The sequence below is a fragment of the Empidonax traillii genome, unplaced genomic scaffold, assembly GCF_003031625.1.
Source record: "Empidonax traillii isolate 1590-97213 ecotype Southwest subspecies unplaced genomic scaffold, ASM303162v1 scaffold527:size1067160, whole genome shotgun sequence".
In the NCBI taxonomy this organism is placed as follows: Eukaryota; Metazoa; Chordata; class Aves; order Passeriformes; family Tyrannidae; genus Empidonax; species Empidonax traillii.
In genome coordinates, this window is record NW_020955720.1 from 290,755 (window position 1) to 315,150 (window position 24,396).

General features: G+C 41.8%; 1 protein-coding gene across 3 annotated transcripts in view; it reads right to left on the reverse strand.

Moving 5' to 3' along the window:
• The window catches only part of MYRIP (myosin VIIA and Rab interacting protein), a 221,979-nt gene extending 221,363 nt beyond the window's left edge, over positions 1 to 616 (reverse strand). For all 3 annotated transcript variants that reach the window (XM_027897060.1, XM_027897062.1, XM_027897059.1), the window contains exon 1: positions 502 to 616. The gene's annotated coding sequence lies outside the window, so the exon portion shown is untranslated. The remainder of the gene's footprint in view (positions 1 to 501) is intronic.
• Positions 617 to 24,396: the final 23,780 nt, after the last annotated feature.

Here is a 24,396-nt window from a genome sequence, read left to right on the forward strand (position 1 = left end):
GCTCCTGAGGAACGGGGGCAGCGCCAGTGCCACGCTGAAATCCTCCCCGAGCTCGCGGGGAAGTTGATCAAGAGTAAAGCACTCCAGCGATAACGATGATGATGATGCACTGCAGTGACAGCGCTCGAACAGCCACGCGGTCAGCAGAACGCCGCGAACATCTGTCCGGTAATTAAAAGCAAGCCTAATGCCGCGCTGCCGCGGAGGAGCGGCCCGCCTCGCCCCCGAACGCCGCGGAGGGCGGCGGCCCCCGGGCTACCAGCGGGACCCGGCCCCGCTGACGACCCCTCACCAGCGGGGCGGGAGGACCCGCCGCGGGCCGAGCGCCGCCCGCCCCCCGACGGGGCTCTGCGGCCCCGCCGCTACGGGCCTGCCGCAGGCCAACCCACGGCGCTGCGGGGTCGCGGAGAGTGAACCCCAGCTCCGGCCCCAGCTCCAGCTCCAGCCCCAGCTCCAGCTCCAGCCCCAGCCCGCGGCGGCCGCGCCCCCGGCCGTACTCACCCTCGGCCAAGTGCGAGGGCTGCGCCGCAATGGCAGGCGGACAGCGAGCGCCCCTCGCTCGGGGCACGGGCAGAGCCAGCGGCGGCAGCTGCGCCCTGTCGCTCATGCACGGCGGGGTCTGCGGCCGCCACCTGCGCGGAGCCGCCGGGCACAGGTGCCCCGCTGCCGCCCGCACCGCCTGGCACAAGGCGAGAGCCCGCAGCCGCCGTCTCCTCCTACTGCCGCCGCCGCCGCTGCCGCCGCCTCCAGCCCTCCCCGCTCCGCCGGACGCGCCACCAAGTGCTGCTGCTGCTGCGGTGCCGCTCCCGCCGCGCACCGGCACCTGCCCGGGCGCTGCCGCCAATGGGCGGGAAGGGGACGGGCGGAGGGCGGCGTGCCCGGCAAGCGGGGTGTTGGTGAGGCGGGGGGGGGAGTTGCGCGCACCTCCTGGTTCCCAGCGCACATCCCTAAAGCTGCGCCCCCGATAGGCAGCACCGCGCTCCCGGGGCCGCTGTCGCACCCCCGGCCAGGAGGGAGACACCAAAGCCCCAGCTGGCCCCGCGAAGCAGGGAGAGGCACAGGTGCTGCTAGGCGGTGCCTGGCTGGGCCCGGCCGCGGTGCGGGCCGTGCGTGGGGGGGTCTAGCAAAGGGAACGAGCGAGGATTCCGCGCATATGGATGCAGCGTACCGGGCAGTCACAATGAAGGTGCGGCCTGGTCAGTCGTTCGGCTCATCAGTGAGTCACCGCTGTAACGTGGCCGCGCTTTTTAATGTCCTAAATCACCGCAGATTGTACGGTATCAAGGCTAATTACTTTTCCCCTGGTGTTATTTTCCATCCCCGTTTTGTTGGGGTTTTTTTCATGCTTGCTTAACTTCATTTTAAAATAGCTGCAGCTGTTCACTGTAAGGTACAGGTTTATTTGATCTCAGCTGAAGTGCTCTGTCAAGACAGATGCATTCAATAAATCTTGGCAGGTTTTCAAGGAAAATATTTTCTAGGAGAGTATTTTTGTTTACGTTAATTTCATGGTATTACAAATAAACTCGTTTAGCAAACGTTTGCTTATGAGCTAACCCTCACTTGTTTGTGTAGTAAAACGGGTGCCACACTGTGAGGTAGAGATCACATTCATTTCAAATGTGTATGCAAAAAAAACCAAACAAAAACAACTTTGGGAAGTACTCTGCATCAGACATTATTTTGTATTTCTCAAACACACCTATAGGTGAGTACGTGTCTAAGTGTTTTCCAAACAGATGAAACTTATTACTACTTTAAATAAAACTAAGAAAAAGAACCAGTCATTTTCAGCAGTAACATTTTTCAAGAGCAACATGACACGGCAACAAATCGAGGACTGACTTAAACAAAAGGTCACCCATTGCCTGTATTAGAAGAGTAATCAATAACACACACTGAGCATTTTTAATAATTGAAAAAATATTTGTAGAGAAATCCCTCTCCAATCTTACAGTTTCAGCTGAAACACTGAAAGAATAATGTTTAAAAGTCAGTCATCAATACCAATTAACTACAATGCTTAGGACTCCACAACCATGAGATCAAACAGGTGAAGCTATCCTGCCTCTCACTCTCAAGATACTCAGCTAATACTGAGTTCAAAAGTAATGTTTTGCCTTTGCCTCAACATTATGCAATTAGATACGCAGAAAGGTTATTCCTTTCTCTTTAATATTTCACATTCTTATCCACTGGAGATAAAGCATTGGACTAGAGGCTCTTCTGTCCCACACCAGTACAGTAATCAGTATGTTTTTACGTGTTTATGCTCTTTTACAGCAACAGTACTCCAGGAGGAAGGTGTTAACTTAAGGCACAGCTAAACCAGCCAATAACTTACAAGTTGCAACTGAGAGAGAGGAAAGAGAACAAAGCATAAGTGCAGCAATATTGTAATGGCCTTATGGATAGTATGCTGGACTTCTCTACTAGAGTGCATCCCCTCCCTAGTTCTTGGATGCCTTATTTGTCCTCATATACAGGTTTGGGTGTCTCACTTGGAAAGAAATAAACTTCTCTTTGCATCCATAGCAACTATTTTTTGATAGGTGCTGTTTGCAGTAAAAAAAACACACACACACACAAAAAAAAATCCCATAACATAAAACCACCTAATATCTCTTTTTCATAGATAGATGGGGAAACTGAGATATGCCAGGCTTTCTCTGGAATCACATGAGACACAGCCACTGAATAATTAAAATAAGTACCTAAATGAGCATGCAGAATAAAGAGAAGTCTAAGGAAGGGAAACTATTCAGCCGTAGGCAAGTCCCAAGTGGTTGCATGGAAATTTTCCCCCCATGTGCCTACGACTGCAGAGAAGAGCAGGGCACTGAGAGGTGCAAGGGATGCTGGCAAGAGTGAGCAGTCATCAGGGAAATGGGAGTGCTCTCTCTGTTGTGTCATATCCTGTAGCTCTGAAATTCCCAGTTCCCATTAAGTTCACAACAGTTAGGTTAAACTGCAGGCCATGCAATCTTTCAATGATAATAACCTCAGTATAGAGAGAAGCAAAAAAGAAGTCAGACCCATGGTATTCATCTATAGTAACAGCAACCATGTTGCCATATGGTGCTAAATAAGCAGTAGCATGAAAAAAATCTTGTAAAAAAATAGATTGCAGATCTAGTAATAATGGGGTGCAGGACAAGAAAATATGTATTTTCTTGCTGGTGAGTTTCTCTTGTCACAATACAGCCTTTTTCCATAAAGAAAAAAAGTCAGCCAAATGTAGACTGAAATAAGCAGGCTGGTATTGCTTGGAAAGCTCAGCACTGAATCCAGTGATGCCATAAGCTGTATGTGACTTATGGAACTGCAATGGCCAACAGGTGACTCTTCAGCCTGTCCCCAAATTTTGCTGTGTAATGAGCTGGCTGCACTTGTGTAAGGAGCTCAGGGCAGGCTGATGCCAGGGCCTGTGGTACCTGCCTTAGTCTGAGAGCAAGAGACCTGGGGAGGAGGTCCCTCTCTAGAAGAAGGTTCCCTTTGCCCTCAGCATCCATGGAATGAGGCCCCTAGCCACAGGGAAGATTTCTGGAGCACAGTTCATATGGTCAGGAATTACGGCCACCTTTTGTACAGTATATAAATTGGGTTTTGGGAAAATAAAATTTGTGCTGGTTTGATATTCCTTCAGAGGATCTACAGGGGGATGCAGAAATATATGTTGGCCAATGCATGCAGTTATGCTGCTTTATTGATTCTCAGTCACAGACCACAGAACTTTGTGAAGTTTGCTTTCCAAATGTCCCAACCTTCTCAATAATGGTAGGGTTCTTAGTAAGGAAATTGGACATCCAAATTTAAACAGTACCTGCTGGAAAGCCACAAGCTGCTTTTTTAGCCATGGGGACCAATTATGAATTTATTCCAGTCTATTGGTATCTCAGGGCAGGAAATGAAGACAGTAACAAGTAATTAGAAGTCTCTTGCTTTCGGCTGATCTCTTAAGACTTCAGAGTATTTTTACAAATTGTAGTTAACAATAATTTGATGGTAATAACTTGGAAGTCATTGTAACTTTTCACCTTAGGGTCTCAAAGAACTTCATAAATAAAATTCATTTTATAAAGTGATTATGCAAAATATGGAATATTTTTATAAATCTGTTGAAAAAGTTAAGTATTTCGTAGTCCATAAGCAAATAAGAAAGAAGTGAAAAAGCTGAGAAGAATGGAAAAAAATTTAATAGTAATTAATTTGTAGGGCATACAATTTGATACAGCACCTTGCCATGACTTTTCTTTGGAGTTTCAACAGGAAGGTTCCCTGCCCTGCAAGCCTCATAACGCATGCAGGAGCTCTGACAAATGATAAGTGTGAAAAGAGAAAAAGGAAAGCTGAAAGAAGACAGAATTAGGGTTATAAACCTACACTAGCAAAGGAGATAGCTTGAGGAGGTTTTGCTATTTAACTCGCAGCAGCAGAACTTAAGCAAGATAACACGTTGAAAAGAAACAAACTTATCAATGCCTCACAACTGGAATGGAAACACTAGCAGACAAACTGTAACTGACAGTAAAAATTATTTGCTATGATCAGTGGGAAAGCAAGGGGGAGATTTTTTTTTTTCTTTTTATGGTGGTGATGGTTTTGTGGTCAACGAAAAGGTAACAACGGGAATATGAGTTAATAAGAGAGATGGTAGAGAAAAAAAAATTATGGTAAATGGTAAGAGCTACCTGTCATTACTGGAAAGAGTAATCAAAATGGGAATAAAGTGCAAAAGAGAACATGCTGCTGGACTGTATCACTGCTAACACAGATTTCCTTATTAATTCAGAGTGCATAAATGCAAGCTTGAAGGTATCTGCAGAAGAAGCTGCATGCAAAGAAATGAAGGCTCTTCACTTATGCCTGCCACCAAATACATATGGGTGAGGACAAGATTTAACTGCAGGCAAATGGCCACTCATTTCTGCAACTAGAAAGAAAATTCTTTAAAAAGTGTGATGAATTCTTCAATTTCCTTTCACTTCATTTTGTGGCAGTGGCTGAAACACGTGCAGTGAGTGTTCTTCATCCTCAGGGGTTTTTTTATCTTGTTTGTTTAATTTTTTTATATCAATCATTTTCCCTACCTTTCATGCAGTAACTCCCTCTTGCTCATCAGTCTGAGGACAAGCAGTTTCAGGAGGGATATGGTCTACTGAAGCTTTTCTTTAGAGCTGCATTTGTGTCCTGTGCAAAGTGGTGCTGAGCATGTGGTAGCACCTTTAGTGTGGTTCAGCTCTGCTTTCTTCTTTACAAATTAAAAAAAAAAAGTGAAAAAGCTGTGTGATGCCCAGGGGAGGAATAAGAAAAACCATGAAAGTCTCCAGCTAAACAGGAAAATGCTCTTATTAAATCAGTTTTGACTTCACAGATTCAAGCACTAAACAAACAGGAGTGAGTGTTAGTTTAGCTCTTGATCTTTTGCGTTCAGTGGTATTTTCTTTCAGCCTCATTTGATTTCTTTGTACCAGAATCAACAGATGGCTGTGAAATTTTGGGTTTAAAACAAACCCATCTAAAACTATTATGCCTGCAGCTCTCTGTTGTGTTTGTTGGTTCGATTTTTTTTAGCACCATCAGAAATTTTTAATTTGCTTTTAAACACAACTTTTACTTAATGCCCCTGATACCTAGAGCCAGTCTACAAGACTACAGTAGGTTGTTTTTCATAGAAAGACCTGTTAAATACTTCTCTTATTCAAATGAATTGTGCTTTTTCATCCTTTGAAATTATAAACACTTAAATTTTAGAAGCTGTCATCAACCCAACTGCCTTGGACTAAAGGTGGCAAATGTAGGTGATAGTGTTAAAAGCTTTTCTGCCCCTTATTATAGCTCTATACAGACAAATTATCCTCAGATGCATAAGTATACTTTATATAATTCTATGCTTATATTTTACAAGCAAAAGCACAGCAATAATTAACAAATCCTCATGAACAGAGACTTAAAAATCCTAGGCAGTACAAAACCAGTGAATTCCTTTAAGCAAGATTAGTCAAAATTAAAATACTTTATATTAACTTCTTATATTTTAGTACATCCTGAATAAAGTAGTTTTCATAAATTCTTTTTTTGAAAGAAACCCTAATCCTGACAGTAATTTCTGCATGGAAATGAGGTCAACAAAACCAGCTCAGAAGAATTTTCCAACCAATTATTTGGGGATATAGGATTTAACCACTTCTGAGTCAAAGAGAAAACTCAACTTTTCCCTTCCATTTACACCACTGGATAGAAAAGGTACAATTTCATCCGCATTTACAAAACTTTTATGCATCCATCTTACATCCAAGTCCCTTCTTCTGTGATATTCATCTGTTCAGAATCAGTAGCACACAGCTCAGGAAAAAATGTATGTTGTGAACAGCAAAAATATCTGTTGACAGTGAGGCAAGTTCTTTGCAAATGACACAAGCTTGTTCATGAATATTTCTGAGCCAGGGAAGCAGACCATAATAATTAGATACTTACTGACTGGTAAGATTTACTCAGGCACAGTAGTAATAGATATTCTGAGGAACTTTCCTCCACAATGGAAGAATCTAGCAGAGATGGACATTAAAATAAAAAAAAAATTAAAATAAAAATTATGGAGCAAGAGCTATTTCCATGATGACTCTTTCAGGAAGGTAGTTTCTCTGTTCCCAAACCCAAAGCTCAGAGACAAATTCATAGCAGCAATAGTCATGGCAATTGAAAGAAAGCTGCCTGCCAGCACCCCTTTACAGAAAAGAACTGAGTCGAAGTATTGTGAAAGTAGATGTGGTGGATGCTGGCACATCTAATCATGTTATTGTTTGACATATTCTTGCACAACCTATCACATGCCTTGATTATGCTCAGTACCCTTTGAGCTTGTTCTGTACAAGCCCATAGAAAATACACTGTGCTTGTTTCAAAGAGCTTACCCCATGAATGCTTTAATTCCTCTCCCTGGATTTTCTATAATCAGTTTGTTCCTTGGTGTTTTCTCACACACAAAGCAAAATTCTTCTTATTTAATTTACCCCCAAAAGAGCATGGGATGTACTGAAGAAGGATTATATCTGTCACAAGCTGCAGAAATGACTGTGTGGTTTTATGCAAATCAAATCCTCTAGGGATTTTCCCAAATCCACACAATTTTTTTTTATTTTTTTTTTAATATATCTGCCTTGGGACCTGACAGCAGGCATTTTACTTTTGAATCTTGTTTTAAAAGTATTGTGTCTGACAGGACCGTGTCACTCACTTCACCTTGGCTTGTCCTCCTGGAGAGTGCAGGCACCACATGGATGCACTCTCCTGCAAGACCAGCATCAGCCCTGCAAGACTTAATCCTTACCTCCTCCCACCCTGCCCAAATTAACAACAACTAGACTTCAGGGGTTACTCATTTTTGTAACTCCTATGACAACCACCTTTCCAGTTTGCAAACTGGCAAGCACCAGCCCTCCAGTAGACCCAGGACCAGGTGACATATGTCTTCTTTCCCTGCTCAGCTCTGAAACTCTCAGCTCTCAGACCAACAGGGTGTGTCACTCCAGACAAATATTTATATACTGAGCTTCATTTCCTTATGCAAGTTCATCATGAATGTATAAAAATACAGTCACTGGAATTTTAAAAAACTAAAATACTCACATCTATTAATTAAGTATTTAATGGGAGAGACTGGTCTCTAATTGCAAAGCTCAAACTGTTCATTTTCCTATGGGTGCCAATTATTATTGTTCTCCTTGGTGGCATCTCCGCCGTAGGGCGTGGGGTAATGAAGACAGATGAGTAAATAGTGCACATAAGATATCTGTGAATCATTAACAAAGTCATTAAAATGATCACAGATAATTTGTACTGAAATAGAGTCTAGCACAGAGAATAGTTAGTCTTCTTGTGCTCAGGCTGTCTGTGATAGAAGGAACAGAAAGCTCTGGCGCCAAGTCTTAATCCAGCAACCTTTTTGATAAAAAAAAAAAAAAAACAAAAAAAAAAACAACAACAAACAAACAAAAAAAACAACAAACAAACAAACAACAAAAACCAAACCAACCCTATGATATTCATTTTGGAAGCCCTCAGTTGTTTTCTTGTGGTCATTCTTATGAGAGATTATTCTGAAACATTGTTGATTTACTGAAAAGCAGCTCTTTATCAGGAAAGATGCCCATGACCCCTGCAGCAGGGCCTGGGAGAGCCAACAGGCTGGTTACCCGGGTGGGAAAGAATTGAATCCTAGTTGTAAGGCAAATATAAAGTTGCAGGCTGATATTTATTTATTTTAAATACACTTAGGCATGAGCATGGCCATCCATGGCCTTCTTGGGCAGGTGAGTTTTCCTTGTGTTGGTTCGTATCAGCATGCTGCACGTGTGCTACCACATTCCCTGTAACAAGTTCCTGTTATCTGGATCCTCCCTTTATGTGGACCCATTTAGAACAGGCATCTGTCAGTGGCCCACAGCTCTTACTGGAAAACTCAGCCCTTTTTATTTTAGTGCTCCTGATTCTGTAGCTTTATCTCCTCGTGACTGAAGAGTAAAGCCAGAGTGGTCCTGACCTGGCATTTGAAATGCAGCGCCACTCCTATTCCTACACCTGGCTCAGAAAAGTGAAAAATTTTCTATCCTTTCATGAGACTATCTTTGGTGAAGATAGCACTTTCTTTGAAAGTGCTATGAAATATGATCCTTGAAAAAATAACCCCACTATGATTATGCAGTGCTGTAGTAGAAGACACAATGTTTCCACAGCAACTATTAGTGGGGACCCAGCATATACCATGAGCTTTATGCGACTTCATTTACTCCCAAACCATTCGCTGATCTCTATTAAACAACATTAACGGGAATAGATTCAGTTACACTTTTAATACCCAGTTGATGTACTTGATGTAAACAGCTTTACTGCAAGCTATAATTCTTTCCAAGAAAACCAAACCCTCAAACAGAATAGCAAATAAATTGTTGAGCCAATGTTCCTGTAAGACTTCAGCTTTTATATCTGACGTTCATTTGTTTCACTTGCACCTATATTGCCCTTTCTTGCAATTTAATCTTAGCTCTACTGGATGCATAAATGTGTAAAAAAATCTCTATATCAAGTACCAAACAACTTAAAAGTACTTTTTCTTTGAAGACATTATCAAGGCTCTTCATTTGGTGGAAGGGGTTATTTTACCCATGGAGAGATGAAAGGGAATGCAAAGGGATAAACTGAGAAAATTCAGGATCCCTGTAGCCCCCAGACACAACTTTATCTGTGAAGTGAGATTCTCTGGATGGAAGATAGTCAGGATAAGGATGAACTCTTGATAAGGAGCAAGACAGAAATACATAGGGTTTTACCAACTGCATGAATAATAAAATTACTTCAGTTTGTTAAGCAAGTGTAGTTCAGGAGCAGGACATTAACATCAGCTTCAGTGATCAGCTCTAAGGCCTCAACACCCTTTCCTACTTTGTGAGAAAATTATAGAGGACCAGGTACACACAGTCATGGAAGCTGGTATCTCAGATCTCAGGAGCTCAGGGAAAGGCAAAAGGGAAATTATAAATGAAGTATGAATTTATTATTGGTGTACTCTGTTCAGTTGTCAATGGAAGAATCCATTACCTGGAGCATTAACTAACTCTAGCCCATAGATCCTGCTGTTCAGATAAAGAAATGTCTGCAGATTTCAGGGAATCTGCTAAAACCTTTTAAGTATTTTCCCAATAATTTGTGGTTAATATGGCACTTTAGCCAATATAGAATCACAGAATCACAGAATATTTTGAGGTGGAAAGACCCCACAAGGATCATCAAGATAGCCCTTGAGTATAGAGACACACACTAATCAGTTGTCTTTCCAGACTCATTCGGTGCCTCTTTAAAGTCACTACAGGAACAGATAAAAACCATATAATATCCAACTTCATTTTCCAATCTCTGCTTATACTGTACCCAATATGTTAAGAGAGATGGTTCTGTTATAATAAGGGATTACAGAGACTACAGTCAGTAATTTCCTTAGGCAGAAAAACTCATGCCTTTCAAACTTCCTTTGTGTGATCGTGCTGTGACATAATTTATGTGTTACTTTGCAGGACTACCACTCACATATAGGATTACTTAAATTTATTATTGAAATTAAAAGTTATGTGAACGGCTGACTTCAGCAATATGAGAACAAAGCAACAGTGAAACAGTTTAGGTACTGGTCAGGATCAGTTTATCCAGCAGAAGCTCAACTCAGGAAATACAAAATTGTGAAGAGGTAAAGGAAGAAAAAAATCCCTTAAAACATTTCCAAGAGCTCTCAGCAGCAACAAACTCCCATTTCATAGGACTCACAAGTCATTTTTTGAGAGGTCATACCATTGTTTCAGAACAAACTCTGATTCCTCCCTGCCATTCCACTCCAAAATCACAGGATCTCCTTTTTACTAAAAGAATCCACCTCAAAGCAGTGAACAATATTCTGGCCTTGTTACAGAAATTCCCACAGCAGCAGGACACTGCAGTGCAGCTCTGCAGCCCGAGGTAGCCCTGGTATGACCACGTTGCACAGGCTGGAATCAGAAGCTCAGCATCTCATTCCTTTCTTCCAGGTCCATAATGACCCAGGTCCTTGAGGCTCTGGAGTAGACATCTAGGCTGACTATTCCATTGAAGCTCCCCTGACATGGCCCTGGTAGGGGACAGAGCTTCCCAAAGGTATTGCTTATCAGTGAAGCCAATGCTGAGAGAGCCACACAGTTAAAAGCTACCACCATTCTGCTATAAAAACATGCTGCTGGCTTTAACTTTGTCTTAATATTTGATATCATTTGCATTTTAAAGTAAATACAATCAGACCCAGACACTTCACAGACACCAAGGGAAGGAGAGAATACACTCCACATTGGAAATGGCAGTCACATCCTTTTCTACAAGAAAATGAGAATAGACTGTGCAACAAGAATGATATCTAAATTTGTATCAGAACTACTACCTTTGAAACAGTGGCATCGACAAGGTGAGTCTCAGACAACGTCATTATTCTCTGGGTGTGATTACTTTGGTAGTTCTTCTCCTAAATTCCTTGTCTTGCAGGGTCTGAATGTGCAAATTATCCTGCCCCTCTCTGCCGATGCTGTACCAACTCTATTATGGATGAAAGTGATAACTTCAGTCACTTTCCAAAATTTCTATGTGACTACACATATCATTTTGCTTATTTTTGTTTTATTATTTTGAAGATTTTTGAATGGTATTCTGTGACACCTCACATATTCAGAAGATTACCTTGCTTGAGTTGCAGCAAGCATTTCACATGTGCAAAAATAGTTTTTTTTTACTTTGCCAAATATTCAAGTGTATTTTTCAGCCCTGACTACTAAGAATCTGCTTCTCAAATTAAACTGTTCTTTTTTTCCCCTTGTCAGAAAAGTATAGCATATACCTAGCATTCATTACCTTTTTAAAGAATAGAATGATAAAGGGTATCAGCAAAGAACCCAGCAGCAATGCAAATAACAGTTCTTGCACTCTAACTATGGAGATAAATTCGACATTTTTTCCCCCCAGTAAATCTTCATGAAAACCTCTGATTTATGTCTTTGGCCTGCTTTCTCCCTCTACTGGTCTGAAACAGAATCTTTCCTATAGGAAATTTCAAGACCTTCCATATTAAGATCTGACCTTTATGTTTGTAATACAGCAAAGAAAGCACGATGCCCCAGGAGTTCATTCCATGTAGTTCATGGATAAGGACAGTAGACATCTTCAACGGTCTGGCCACATTTATGCTATTTCTTCTTACAATAACTCCTCTCTACAGGAATTTAAGCTTGAATAGTCATGAGATAGCATGAGAATTAATCACAAATCCATGATTTATACATCACTTTGAACCTCATTCAAGTGATGTGAGTGAATTGCTGTTTGAAGTTTGCTCTCTGTTAAGCAAAATGGAACACATGAATGAGAAAAGATGGGGGACAATTGCCATTTTTAACATTGTAATAGCGAGAACATCACAAATTCTCTGAGGTTGAGTGTTCCTTACTCAAGAGAAGCCAGTCTGCCTGGATACTTTATTCAAATCATGTTGCCACTGTGTTCTTCCTTAGTCATGGTTTTCTCTCTCCTTTGGTAGTCACATAGTGAGTTAGCTCAAAGAATGTGTCTGGCCAAAATATAGTTTTTAATATACCTTTCAAAAAGTTTTTTTTCTTTTTATCCAGCAACTTCACTTTGGTCAACTTAATGAGAGAATGAATCCCAGCCTGACCACAGTTCTGAGGTATTCAGGTTCTCCATTTTCCCTTAATATAGCCTTCATTTCACCTACCATGTGTTCTCCTTCCAGAAGGACCTGATCACTCTGTCCCTGGTTTATCTTTGTGCCTGAGAGATGTCCTTTAACTTATAGTGCCAACACAGGTGAACATGCCAACACTGAAGTCCCCTTGCATGCTCTGCTGGATTATGGGGGAGTGTGCTGATATGGATCATGCTCAGATCAACATACCCTGGACATACATCTTCCTTAGGATCCCTTCCTCTAACCTACAGAGGAAATATTGATTTTCATCATGACTTGCTTCAACCACAGCAAGAAAGTCAGATGATCTCCTTCAAAGCTGAGCTCCCCAGAGGCCAGCGTAGGTGGCTGCTGCACCCCAGCAAGTAGCCACATCACAGCACTGGGATGCTGAGGTTTTTATTCCTGGAGCAGGAATCCACTGCATTTTCACAATCAAGTGGACAGGAGAAAGCAGAGCCACAGGGAAAGTTTCCAAGTCTGGGCACATCGTACAGCTGTTTGCATGGAGAGCCCAGATTAATTTCTGCAGTGCAAGTTGTTTTGCTTTTACTGGTACAACCTCAGCAAACCTAGTTATTCAGGGCCTATAAAATTAATGGCCTCTTTTTTTTTTTTTTTTTTTTTTTTTCCCTGCCACAGCCTGGGAGCTTGCAGCTTTGAGTGTAGAAACAAGGGGAGATTACTAAAATTAAATGTAAAAAACCCAGCTTGTAAGCACCATTAGGCTTGATGGCAATGTGAAATGTTTGCTGAGCAGTTCAGAGACGAGGATCATATACTTGACAGTGTGAGAAAGTATATAACCTTGCTGTCAAAGGAGAAAAGACTGTTAAGATAGATGAAAAAAGCCTAGCTCAGCATCAAGGATGGCTAAGCAAGTGTTTAAAGCTCATCACAATTTGAAGAGGTAGCCAGGAGATGCAAGGCAAGGAAAAAAAAAAAGATGTTAAGGCTAAACCACGTGACCAAGGAAAGGAAAGAAATACTCTGTAAACAACCCATAAGCAGCAGAATTAGTTAGCTGAAGAGCACATCTCAATTGCAATATTTCATATACTCTTATTTGAGAGTCTTTCTGGCCTATTCGTAGACAAGGCAACAGTATGAAGGCTGCCTGTCTCCAGGTTAGACTCTTGCCTTATGCCACTGATACTGAGGCAGGTGTGAGATCTCACCACCATGCTGAGGTACATGTGCCTGCATACCCCACACTGCTGCAGCCACCCAGACTCATCTGCTCCCCACAGCCAGCTAAGGTTGCTCCCGCCCAGGGGCCTTGGGAAGCTGCTCAGGACTAACACAACCTAACACAACAACCCCTTCAGCTGCATTTCTTGATGTGTAGCCCAACTGCAGCCAGACTGGGGTGTGCAGCCTTCCTCCATGAGGACAAAGGAGGCAGGCAGAGGCTGGGTCTGCACTAAAGAGCTGGGGCATTTCATAGCCCAGGCCTTGCACTCCTAAATACAAGTTTCTATTGTTGCATTAAAGATAGGTAACTATCTTTAATGTAGAGGGTGTAGACACCATACCCTCCTGGCCTCAGCCCAGCCAGAACCTCATCTTGCAGCTGTTATGGTGAACTGTAACCAGGCTGGCTGGGCTGAGTTAAAAATCACTACTTGGGAGTTTCTCTGAAAACAATTACAAACCCCTGTGTTCTTTCTTACTGTTTGGTTTGATGAAGGTGATGACATGACCTAACAAAGCACACTGGCTGTACAAGGAGGCATTCATCTTTCCATTCTCTTGAAAGCATTTGATCTTGCATTGTCCATCATTCGATGCTAGGATGAAATGGATGGGCAAGAAAGCAAGAGGAGCAGAGTCTGCTTCCTCCCACATGACCCCAAATGGAGCAGTTTCTCAGAAGAGGAAATAGTCTGCAAGGAACGGATGTGTCTTTTCCGTGAGTCAGGGTAAGGAGATAAGGATTGCAGTGGGTGCCAAATTCTTCTTTACCCACTCAAACAGCCAGGACCAGGCTTTGACTTCTCAGCAAGCACCAGCTGCGTTAAAGCTGACGGCTGTTCTCTATTCCCCACAGTGCTTAAACAGAGCAACTGGGCACTGTCTGCACAGAGATTAGGAGCAAAAATGCCTCCTGCCTTGGGTGTGTGCACACACAGTGGGTCTGACTGGGAGGCAGCCAGGAGAGAAGGGAAATGCCACTGGAGCTGGCTGCGCCCAGGGAAGGGATGCACCGGGGAGAGACATGTCTGTAGAGTGAGAAGGCATGAGCTGCCAAGCCAGGGTAGAAGAAATTGTGAGAATGGCTCAGACAGGTGCAGAGAAACAGCCCTGGCACACAATAAAATATGCCCAGATCTTCCTGCTTGGCTGCCATTTGCTCATATCTCCCATACAATTATAGACATTTAAACCTGCCAGATTAATGTCCTCTTTGATTTCCAATGGCTGGAAGGACCCATGTCCTCTCACCAAATGAACTTGTGATCATCATTCAGTAGCTCACCCTGGATAAACTCCAGTTTGCATTGCACATCTCAGCCTGGCAGCTCATTCAAGGGCTACTCCTATTCAGCTGGGGGTTTCAGCTTCATGGGGAGGGGAATGGAAGGGAAGGGAGGGGAGGGCAGGGCAGGGCAGGGAAGGTAAGGGAAGGGGGAAAAAAGGGAAAAAAAAAGGAAAAAGAGAAAAAGGAAAAAAGGAAAGAAAAAAAAGGAAAAAGGGAAAAGGAAAGAAAGGGAAAAAAAAAAAAAAGAAAAAAGAGAAAAAAGCAAACTAGGGGAGGAGGAAATAAAACTCATTCTATTTCCAAGCATGGCTTGAAACTGCTTGCCATCAGACCCTGACAGTGCTCATGCCATGTCAGCTGTCTGCTTACTACTTGAATTCCCTCTACAAGTTACTCTAGTCAGAGGAAAATAAAAGTGACAAGCAGTGCTGACATGTACGTGCTCTGAAGAGGACAGGGGCAAAGTCCCCTGTGAGGTTTTAAAAATAGATGTGCTACAAAGGGTACAAAAAGATAAACTCTCTTCCCCTCACATGCAGCTTCTTTTGGCACTTTGAATGCTGATAGGGTTGCCACATGATTTACCATATATGTAACTACTATGGCAAGGCCCACTGCTAGGTGACTGTCAAAATGCAAGGATTTCATGGTTTGGGATCATTATGTAAACTGCTCCTCCAACACTGCAAAAAACAAAACAAAACAAAAACAAACCAACCAAACAAAAACAAACAAACAAAAAACCCTTTTGTCTTAATTGCTTACACAGTTTCCTGGCATATTTATCACATCAGTTACCCCAGATCAGTTTGATATACGTATTACAGATTAAGAAATTTAAACAGAGCGAGGATGTGTTCATGTTTGGCTGGGCTTTTCCCCTTTCGAGTCATCCTTCTAAGCTTCCTGGAAACTACTATAATATACACAAGTCCCGTGTTTTCTGTCTCCCTTCCTAAAATAATAGGAGCGCTGCACAATATCACAAACTCTTTAACCAATCAAGCATACAATTATCAACCAATTTATGTGTTTTCTCTGCAATTTTCCACAGCAGCAGCTTTAGTAGAGACTATTGCGCAGTCTTGGCTTGGCTAGAAAGATCAGATTTGCCAAGAGAGTTGCAATTAATTGAAAGTTGTTCCTATTACCTCTAGAGGTGGCTGAAAAGAAACTATATACTCACCTCTGCCTACCAAGAAGAAGGCATTCACAATTCTAAGGAGATGATATGCTTGCTATTTAAGTAAGTTTTTATCATGGCTTAGTGGAAGGTTGTATAAGGCAAATTAAATTTCATATTGGCATTAAGACAGAGAAAACTGTTGTGATAGGAATTCAAAAGCATTATATTTAAATACTTATTTTGCAGGGAAAATATATCAGTGGAAAATAGAAAATCCTCCAGTTATCAAATGCTCAACTAATGCATACTAAAAATGAGAAATACACATAGGAAATTCACTTTAAAAATACACACTGGGCTCAGTAATTCTGCACAGTCATCAGTGTATTATACTGTAAAAGGAATTTTGATTTCAGCACCTTAATTCTAGGATACAAAATAGGAGCTATTTTACTGAGGAATTTCAACCAGTGCAGGCATTGCAGAGACCAACAGATATATTCTTCTGGGGACTTTGGTAGTCCTGAAGGAATTTATTGATGTTGGCTTTGTTGCCATCCCCAGATGTCAGTATGTTTTAGCAGCTCTCTGATGCTTACATTACTTTTATAAAGTATCGCACACAGTAGGTCTGATTCTTACCTGTGGATAGGTCCAGAGTGTCAGTGGAGTTGACCTGGCTTAAGTGGGAAGAGATTTCTTCTACATTTGTGCGCCACAAAGTCCCAGAAAAAATAAGGGAAGTTTCCTCATCTGCTTCATTTTAAAAAGGAATCCCAACTTGAGGTGCTGGAGAACAGCAGATGATTTCTAGAAGAGGAAATTATTTACTCCTATTATTAATGAACAGAAAAGTTCACATTTCTGTAAATCTTTGCAGGACTTGTACAGGTACACTCAAGTTGTGTTTGCACTAACTGTAAGAGAAAGCCTCCCACCAGCCCCAATTACCAAAAATTAGAGGACAATACCAGAGAACTCCAAATTCTGCTGTAATAGGGCAGGGATTCCTTTCAGCTCTGGAAAACAGATGGGAACAAAGCTCAGAGTCATTTACTACCCAGAAGAAAAGGTGGCATTGCACATTACAAGCCAGTAACATAATGAAGGTAGAAAAGGAAATAAAATTACCCAATATCTGGCAGAAGTCAGTGCTCTTTATCCATTTTACATAAGCACTGAGAACAGAAACCCTTTCTAGCAACAATTCCCAACTGAAATGCCTTCAACATCATGGTTTTTTCCTAGCTACATTTGACTCTTTGCAGTATTCCTTGATAAGCTTCTTGTTACTCACAGGTGTTTTAATACCCAAATATTACGGACCATACTTTCCCTAAAACTGTGACAATAAATTCCCACTTTAATCTATTACACAGTTTATTTTTGCTGCAGGAATATATGTCCCTTTTATCTCTCTCCCAAGTAATACCTTTATAAATTTTCTTTTCATTCCTTCACTCCTCAGAGGAGCTTAACCACCCACAGGCTATATTTTTCCTCGAAGAGCACCAGTCTGCTGCTTGTTCAGTTGTGACAGATCCAATCTAAGCAGAGACCTTCCTCTTAGGAGGAGATTTTCAGTCCTTCCCAAGCTAAGCCCACAGTACAGGGTACAGTATCTCTGATCAGAATGCCATTGGCACTGCTCCCCTCCATTCCCCTTAAGAGACTATGCCCTTTGTGTGTAGGCTTTGAGTGGGTGTGTTTGCATGGGTTTTCCCCCAGTGACGTCAGTTTCTGGCTCCTCCATCAGAAATCCCTTTTGTTCCAAAGCAAGATCTGCTTCTCACCTACTCTTTCTGTCCCTGTAGAGAAAGCAGGCATACTCCAGCACTTAAATTTTTCAGCCCAAAGGTCCCAAGGAGTGATCCCCACACAGTGAAATAAACAGCCTCTCCTCTGGGACCTTCACCTCTGCATTTATCCTGGAGCAACATTTGTAACCATGCACTGGCAAATTTTCTCGTACAGATGTTATGCACGAGATGAGACCAAGCGTGTTCTTCGTAATGCGACCTGTCAGTCTTAAATCATCTAGATTAAATAGAGATGCTTGCACTCTGAAACACACATGCAAAAAAAAAGCTCTAGGGAAAAAAAATAATGCTGTGTTTTTTCTGTGTTATATGTGGGTACACAGAAACCCAAAGGAAGCTCCTTTCAAAACCAACATGTTGCTGCTGCCCTAGGCAAATAGCCTAAAAGTCCTAGTTTGCTCATGCAGCAAACTCACAGCTGGAAGAGATACAGGCAGGGCTTGTTGCCTGCCCAGTGAAAGATGCGGCACCAAAGAGAGCACTTTCCTTCTGCCCCAGGCTGTTTAGGGATCTGGGGTGTCTGGAGAAGGTAAGATGTTAGGCCCCATATCTTGAGGTTTTGATTTAGGCTGAGATTTGTTGGATCACAGAGCATCCTCAAATGCACCCCATTGTTCTGCATCTGCATGAAACACATCATTGTCTTTGTCTCAGCTTTTGTACTGGATCTACCTGGAACAGCCACCCTGTTCCTTCTGGAAGAGAAAATTAGTGATCATGGTCAGAATCGGCCTTTTGGGGATCAAGGCTTGTGTTTTGTACAACTTCAGATTCTAAAACTAGCTGTGGAAAACCTGAAATCATATTCCTGTTGTGCAAAATGCTTCCGATTCCATTTTCTACCTGGAAGCTTTAATGAAGGAATAATGAAATCACTGTTCACAGACAATCCCCCTGAAATCTCACATTAATATAAACTTACACATAGTGTACGAGGATATTAAAACGCACCCTAGGAGACAGAAAAAGGAAAGCCCTACAGTTTGGGAAGGAGGAGCACGGTAAAGACTGACCCACTCCCGTAATTTCTCTTTCATAATTTAAACAATTCATACAATTTAAAAGTATGTGAGAAGGCTTTTTTCAAAGGTGAGATAAAAAGACAAAACCTTTTCTGAAGATGGCTTTAGTCAGATGGACAAACTAGAAGTTTTGGAATATGTAGTCTTTAAAGATGGTTGTTTTCACTATTTTTTGTATCATGAACTTAATTATGCCTCCTCACAGATTTGATACAGTTCTTCAGTAATGACTGCTTATAAAATTCTGAAAAAATCCTTGGACAAAGTATTTAAAGTAAAAACTGTTCCCAGATAATTGCTATAATAGTCTTCAGAAACAGACAATTATTTTTTAGAAAACTAAATTTCAACTCATGGATTTATAGAAAATATCACCATTTGTTCCAACCTGAATTTCCACACTGCATAACAAATTGTGTTCCTGAGACAGGCTGATAAATATATGTCAGCTTAGACAAAAATTTAATCTGGCAAAAAATAAACACTAGGCATATGCTTAATTTGCTTAATTATCTATATTATATTTAGAACTTACATTTTACCTATGCAGACTTTTTAGATTTTCCTGATCCTACTGAGATCTGACCAACTTGAATAATATAATATTTTAAGAAAAGAATATTCTCGGTTCCTTTTAGCAGCAGTGCAGTCAGAGTGGATGACTGACCCTATAAAGTTTGGATTGCTTTTCACATAGCATAAGAAGTGGAAAGTTGTGAGGCTTTTCCTGGCCCTGAAAGGGCTGTTTCCTCTCCAGATACTTCCCTAATGATCCATGAACATAAATCAACTGGGACTCACAGAAATACTGCTGAAGAGAAGATCTCTCTCTTATGACTTGGCAAGGCTGATTTAAACACCAGATGGATCAAAAATAATAATTGGAAGAAAAGCAGTATCTTCTTCCACTGGTCCCCCACAATCTTTTTCCTGTCTCTCACACACACCTACACTCTTACAGTCACATGCTGAATGCTGCTGCTCTTGGTAGGAGTCTGGGGCACCAAGTGCTTCCCATTAAGCGTGCCCAGAGATTTGCTCTGTTGTGATCCTTCCTTCACCAGCTGTATTTAAGAGAGTGGTTTTATTTAGCTAGGTTACATGGAGCTGCTAACCTGTCCAGTGAGTCTTCCAGGTGTTACTGATACAACCCATGAAATGGACTGGAAACCAGTGGTATAAACCCTTATGGCAGGTTGGAAAGTGGGCTGGTTCTACTGTGCCCAGACCCACTGTTCCTACACCCACTTTCAAGTTCCTCTGGCAAAGTCATACTCGCTTGAGCCTGGAGGGGCAAAGCTACTGTAATTGTGTCTATCTTGAATAGCAAATCCTCTTCCAACCTGTCTATTTTTATAAATGTCACATTTTCTGTATGGATGACCTTTTCCTTTCCTGAGTTTTCTATCTGGCTTGGCATGGGGAAAAATGAAGTCCGGTATTTTGAGTGTGGTGATGCAGTAGCTCTGGGATGACATATGCTGTGGAAATGCAGTGAAGCCGCTCTTTTCAGGCTCCTGATTATAGGACTGCATTGCAAGTACATTTGGCAGAACAATATGAGTGGATGGCACAATCAAAGGCTGGCTGAGAGGAACTCATGAAAACTGGCACATTAAATTGTTAAGTATCCTTTAAAAAAGCTCACAGATCAGCTTATTGTAGGATCAGCTTGCTGACTAACAGAAATTTATCAAAATAGTGATTAAACACCCCCAAACAAAACAAGCCACGTGGTATTTTTTTCTTAATGGAAAATCTCTCCAAGCATCTGCAGGCTCAAGTGTCACTTGAATGTTTCCCACACAGATTTGCAGATCTGACAGAGCTGCTCAAAGTCTATGGGTCACCGTATGGAGAGCTCCTTGCAGCTACATCTCCTGAGAGCCCTACAGCATTCCCATGATTGAGAGCTTCCTTGCACAGCACCACTGTAAAGGGAGCACATCCAGTTTCAGAAAACATCTGCAGTGAACTGACCTAGACTGCAAACACCCAAAAGTCCCAACTGGACAGGCTCTATGGGGCAGTAGATCAGCATGCGAGTACATGGCTGGTGTTCATTTTATGGATTAATCATATTGCTATCTGGTTGGTCTGTGTGCTGGCTGCCCCTCTGGGGCTATGAGGGGGATGATTACAGGAAAACAGCAGCATAACTGCCCTTTTGGCCTACTGAAAACCATTTTCCCTGCAATTAAGGAGCAGAAATAGAGCAGATATTTTTATTGCTTGAGCCCAGAGATAATAAACGGAGAGACCAGACAATTCGATACTTTTAAGGGCTTTTTGTTTTTTTTTAATTTAACACAAATGACTCTTAAGTTCCAATTCACCCCCACCAAAGCAACAATCAGCTCCCAACATTGCTTGAAATATGCCTTTTCTCAAGCTGTGCTAAAACAGTTAAAAAATCATCACTGCTTAGGCGGCGATTTTGGACAATACCCCTCTGGTGCTTCCCTTGAGGATCAAGGTAAGCACATTTTTCTAATGATTCCCTAAGAAACTTCAAGTAGTGAAACTAATCCTTAGTGAGCATGTCTGCTTATCAGATAGTCCTGTGGCTTTTGTGCGAGAAATTAAGACATACTGAAATTATGGGTTTTATTGTGTCCATGCAATAGAAATTGTGATACTGGGATCTCTGACCATTCTTTCTATGCTTTCAGGTTACCTAAAGGTGACCCTTGTTTCCATTTTCCTATTGTCATTTTCAAAGACATCACCTTAATTCTGTTTTCTAAACCAGAGGGTACCACAAGAATAACAGCTTGTTTAACTTTTATAGTGGCCCACAGCATTAGTTACAGATGAGAGAGAAACAAATATATCCAAGGCATTTTTTTTCAGAAAAGTCGGTCTTGTAAGCTTACCAAATTCTGAGGTCTGTTTTCCTTAAGGCACTGATGGGAGTTAGATGTTGATTTCCAGCACCCCTGGATGCACGCCCAAAGCCTTGGGCTGTTCGTACACCAGCAGTTCTGCAAATCAAGTATTTTACTTCCTTTGCCTTGATGTCAAGTGCCTGAAAACAAACAGCTTCTTCCTGGGAAGACAGTGTGTTTTGCTGGACACAGAGCAACACATTTCTTTTCTGCTTCCATTTCAGGGAAACTCTCTCACTTGCATCCAAATTTCAAAGTTAGGCTTGATCCAGGTGGAATTTCCTATTGGGTTTTTTTTCATCTTTTAACAAGGTAACACCCACATAGCCACCCTCTCCCTTGGTATTTGGGTACCTTGTGGTCTTCTCTCTCTTTTCCTTTCCTTAGAGCTGCTCAGCACTACAACCAGCCACAAAGCTGCCAGAACAAGACTGCTCTTGGAGGCTAAAGAGTTAGAGATACACACAATTATTTCTCATATTAAAAGGCTGTCATGTCAAAAAAGGGCTTTTCTAAAATAGACACTTCTTTAAACAGTCACTTTGAACTAGAGGGAAAACCCACGTCCGAGTTTTCTTTGTGTGCTCTGCACCTAGGAAAGGCGAGGGCTGCCCCAGGCAGCCTTCACAGCCAGAGCAGCCGGCTCTGAGCCAGCACGGAGCAGGCAGAGAAAGCCTGGATGCCCCAGCTGACCTAGAACTCATGCCCAGTGCATTGCTGGGGCTGCCCCCACTATGGGAATGCAGGAGGCTCAGCTCTCCCACAGCCTGCCAAAAACCAAAGGGGTATCTGAGAAACCTCCAAGAACAGCCCCCTTATCCATGACGTACCAGGAGCAACAAATTCTTCTTGCTGGACTATTTGCAAACACTTTCCTTTAAGCTACAATAGACATAAACAAGCACAGGAATAACCTCTTGGTTTTGCATAAGGCTGAAACCAGGCAGACATCAAAATGGTAACACGTGTTTCTATAAAGAGGTTTAAGATCACACTGTATTTAGGCTTTGAAAACCTGAATTACATTTTTCTAGTTTAAAAATAGCCACGCACAAAGCACAGAATCATGAATGGCTTGGACTAGAAGAAGCCTTAAAGATCATCTAGTTCCAACACTCCTTCCTTGGGCAGGGAAACCTTCCCTTCCATTAGATCAGGTTTCTCAGAGCCCCAGACAACCTGGCCTTGAACATGTCCAGGGACGGGGCATCCACATCTTCTCTGGGCAACTTGTTCCAGGGCCTTATCACCCTCACAGTAAAAAAATTTCTTCATAATATCTAATCCTCCTTTCAGTTTAAAGCTGTTATGCCTTGTCCTATGAAAAAACTAATTCATAGCTTGCCACAAGAAGTTATGAAAGGTAAATCACGATTTTCATTAGGAAGCTGCAATAGGTGTGCCACTATCCCCCTTATACCCCAACCACCAACCAGCTAGTCCTCTAATCACAGCCTGCATCAGCCTGCCTTGAAGTTTGGCAGACTAACTGAGCCTAATGTCTAGCACAGGCAAGTACGTAATTCATGCTGTAATGCTAGTTCTTTTAAAATATGCGGGTTTTTTAAAATTTTAAATGTGGTAAATATGAAACCTTCTGGCTAAAATTTTGAAGATAGGCTTGCTTGCAAAAATGTAGGGAATGCTTCAGCTGAAATTTCTCTTGCATTCCTCTGAGTGATGCTAGGGGAAAATATTTTGGTTTGTCTGTTACACTAAAAGTTTTAGTATTTCTTCCTTTACAGTAATGAAATGTTGAGAGAGGAGGTGTCCTCCACTGTAAATGATTTGTGTTGTTATTTTCCAGTGTAAGTGGACAGATAACTGGTTTTGCAATGATAATTCGTTTTGGTTACATTCTTTTTTTTCTTTTCTATTTCTTTTTCCTTTTCTTTTTCCCCTTAGCTTATACACATTTATATTAAAAGAGGGTATATCAGCAAAAACGGGAACCTCACAGAAACACTCAGAGGCAAAGCAGTAAAAAACCTTGCAGACAGTGCATTAGCAGGCCTGATGGGTGTATTTTGTGATGCCCTTGATTGTGCAATCTCATTTCATAATAAATTACTATTTTGTACAGTTTATTAAAAAATCTGAGCAGAAGAGTATATCCTGCTATTACATTTCAGACTCTGCATATATTACTTTCCTGACAGCCCAGAGCTGTTCTCAGTTTTTAATGCAAATGCTTTATGCTGCTGGTCAGTGACACATTCTCTTACCCTGTTTTTCTAAGAATAGAGGTATGAAATGGTCTTATCTGTCAGTGAGTGCCTACATAATTACATTTAATCCAAAGGACAATTTCAACCACATCTCAAAGAGAAGGAGACGCCTCAAAGCCTGTGAAAACATGTGGATGTGCAGAAGGCAGAGAGGCAGCAGAGCATATCTGGCGAAGGACAAAGGGGAATCATCCTACACGCAGCCAGAACACCCCACTGACCCCACAACATTGGCACAACTCTGCTGAGACATGCAGGGGAAAATACAGGAGCCAATAACCCAAATCTGTAGGAAAGCGGGTTTCCTTCGATCTGTCACCAACAGAACAGCATAAATTACTGCAGGGTAGTCACCATGCTGCTGTAAAAGAAATTAATCAAAAGGGCATGCGAAGCTTTCTGAAACCTTTGATTCCTACAGCTGTTGAAATCCAAGTGAATCACTCCTGTTTTCTGTAAGTTATGTATTTTGATACTTATGGTCTCATCTCTGGGCTTCAATGAAAGTTGGCTACTCTTTAGTGAGCAGCCACAGACTATGTATTTCTTTTTTACTTTT